Source organism: Octopus bimaculoides, chromosome 10, assembly GCF_001194135.2.
Source record: "Octopus bimaculoides isolate UCB-OBI-ISO-001 chromosome 10, ASM119413v2, whole genome shotgun sequence".
In the NCBI taxonomy this organism is placed as follows: domain Eukaryota; kingdom Metazoa; phylum Mollusca; class Cephalopoda; order Octopoda; family Octopodidae; genus Octopus; species Octopus bimaculoides.
In genome coordinates, this window is record NC_068990.1 from 86,553,672 (window position 1) to 86,556,782 (window position 3,111).

Here is a 3,111-nt window from a genome sequence, read left to right on the forward strand (position 1 = left end):
ATTGTTTAAATTTGGTTTGTGTATTTCTTTGTAATTTATAAAAAAAAAAAGAAAACAAAACAAAAAAGCCCGAACATTATTCGATTTTCGAAGTTTTGATTCGATTAACATGGAAACTCATGGAACCCTTCAACTGTCTAACTGTTTGACTGTCTGTCTGTGTATCTATATCCTCTTTCTCTCTCACACACACAGACACACTCACACTCACAAACACACACATGCATACATATATACATGCATATATATATATATATATATGTATACACACACGCATACTTTGGTTAGGCATGAGCAACCAGAGACAATATGCTTAATCCACAAGTTCTTTAACTTGTGGTTCTTCATGTTGTTTTATGGAAATCATTGTTATTGTAATTAAAAACGTTGCCATTTTCTCCTTCTCCTCATCCTCCTCATCTGCTTCAGCCGTCCTCATCAGCATTGTAGTCACCAGCCTTTGACATTGGCAGATCTGAGAGAGAGGAGCTATCGCAACGCGTCAGCTGCATTTGTTTCTGAGTGTGTGTGTGTGTGTGTGTGTGTGTGTGTGTGTGTGTGTGTGTGTGTGTGTGTGACTGTGCGTTTACAAATGAATGCCTTTACAGCGACGTTGTTTATCAGCGAATGTTCAGCTTCATATATACTGGAATCTAAATAACAAACTGTGAAATATGTGTTCGGCAATGACTGAGAGAGTAGTGGGTGGCGGTGGTGGTGGTGGTAGTGGTGGTTTCTTGTGATGTTTGTCGCTGACTAAATCGATAATTCTAGAAGCTTTGTGTGTATGCATGAGAGAGAGGGGGTAAGAACAAGAAAGACAAAATGAAGAGAGAACTAGGATGAGAGAAAAGGAAAGGGGAGAAAGAATGAGAGGATAGGAAGAAAGTATAAGAAAGATGGGGGAACGAGGATAGGGCTAGAGTTTAGCGACGAATCAGGCAATATGCTACCAAGTTTTGGTAAATGCTATCTTGGATGTTCCATTTTCATTCATGTTGAATTCTTTAGCAGAAAAAATAAAACTAACGAAACTGCTGGATGAAATAAATAATACACAGTTAAATAATAGAAAAAGATTAAATAAATAAAACAAAACAAGAATAAAAGTCGTTTGGATTGTTTAAGAAGTTTTATTTTTCGGGAAAATATCTCTTCTGTTCGACTTTCATCCCTTTGTCTCTTTCTTGTGTTTCTTAAATTCACTAAGGCTTATCAAATTATCGATTAACTTTAACTGATTCCTTCTTTTTGTATAACGTCTTTCAATTCAACCTCAGTTTAGTTTATCGTTTCAATTGTGCAGACGACAGAACTTCAATGAGCGACATTATGTGTGATTTTTTTATCTTCTCTTTTTTTCTCTCTTAGTCTAAAAGAGATACAGTAATTTCTTTTGTGTGTAATTCTCTTTAGTCAGTCGGTCTCTTGTTCACTAAAGAAATTGATTTTATTTAATAAGGTACCACATGAAATTTTATAGCAGCAGAGGGTGTATAGTCAATTGAATAAACTGAAGTTTTCCGGAATTACTTTCATATATATCGTCAACACAGGTGCGATTCGAACAAGGAGGTAGATTAACCAGAGAACTACATATATATATATATATGTATGTATGTATATACTGCGTTAAATTAAGAAACGGTAACGAGTGAAACATTCTGTAAATAATAATGATTATCATCTTGAAGCTTATTAGCGTTCACCGTGTATGACTAAAGAAAATAGTCTAATATTGGGGCATATAACCCTCGACGGAAACAAGTGGGTATTAGTACGCGTGAGAATCGAACCTACACCTCTTAAAATGCTACAAAAAACATGAAGATGAGGTAAAAGAAGCAAAGAATAAGGGTGTATATGGTTCAATCCTTTTGTTTGTCCTTGATTGTCTCCTCTATGTTTAGCCCCTTGTGAGCAATAAAGAAATAAGTTTTATCGAACTAATTATGGTAATGATGAATTCACTGACTTGCAAAATAAGTTCAAATCCTTTCTTTCTAGTAAAGTAATTTGCATAGACCAGGGCTTCATTCTTTTCTATATCTTAGTCAGAAGAGAAAGGACAACGCCTAAGATCATATAAAGGACTACTAAATCTCCTGGTGGTAAGGAAGAGATCTGACATGAATGCTTTCAATAGGATGGACTCTGTTAAAACCATCCAAGGAATAGATGTGATTTTAAATCGAGAAATGGATAAGTCCACTACCCAATCGCTAGCACAGTTTACACGGTGCTTCTTCTTTTTAGGACGCAATTGTAAATGATTTTAAAGCAAAAAGAAAATAATAAACTTTTTAATGGACGGTGTTCTCGAATCCTACATTCGATGAAACTTGAGCCTCAGTTTCTCAATCCTAGCCTTATTTATTTGTCAATAGTATTAACCTTTAATTCTCCCCACATAACATCACAACCAGCTGTCTCAGCCATTGAAGAAATTACAGATACAGTGTGAGACACCAAAAAGAGTTTCATGTAATCACTACGAACCGATGTTATGATAGATATTTCAATTCAAAGAATAAAATTTTGCCTTGTCTTACACGAATTTCGCTCTTAAACTTCATTTATTATTATTGTTTTTACCAAAATCATTATTTACCGAAAGCCATTTTTTCCCCCACAAAAAGAAAAAAAGATCAAGCATGTTTATCAAAAACTAAACACCTTTTTTTCTTTCAACGTTTGCTTCATTTCACAAGTCTTGTGTTCAAGTTTGATTGAAACAACATAAATCACTTTCTTGGTATTTTTTTTTCTTTTTATAGATGACTGAAAGCAAAAAAAAAAAAAAATGTCAATAATCTGTCATCAAACAGTATAATGTTTATTTTCGAGAAAGTTACCATTAGTTTTGTATACTTTCGCTATTATTTTTAACGCCTCCTTTTGATGTTGGGTCTGCTAGGAAGAGAATAAGAACATATATATTTCAGGACTGCAAATAGATAGACGTTGAGCAAACACTCTGAATGTTAAAAGCATTAGACAGTATCGTAGAGGATTCTGGGTAAATATACCTAATATGACACAAGCATAGACGCTACGCACAGCGACAAAAGGATACAGTAGGGAAGAGGGCAAATGGTACACTAGAGGTAT

General features: G+C 34.5%; 1 long non-coding RNA gene across 5 annotated transcripts in view; it reads right to left on the reverse strand.

Annotated features, from left to right (window-relative positions):
- Positions 1-1,113: 1,113 nt before the first annotated feature.
- LOC106869933 (uncharacterized) overlaps positions 1,114-3,111 on the reverse strand; it is a 32,488-nt gene continuing 30,490 nt past the window's right edge. For all 5 annotated transcript variants that reach the window (XR_001409468.2, XR_001409467.2, XR_001409469.2 and 2 more), the window contains one exon: positions 1,114-2,781. This is a non-coding gene — a long non-coding RNA (uncharacterized LOC106869933). The remainder of the gene's footprint in view (positions 2,782-3,111) is intronic.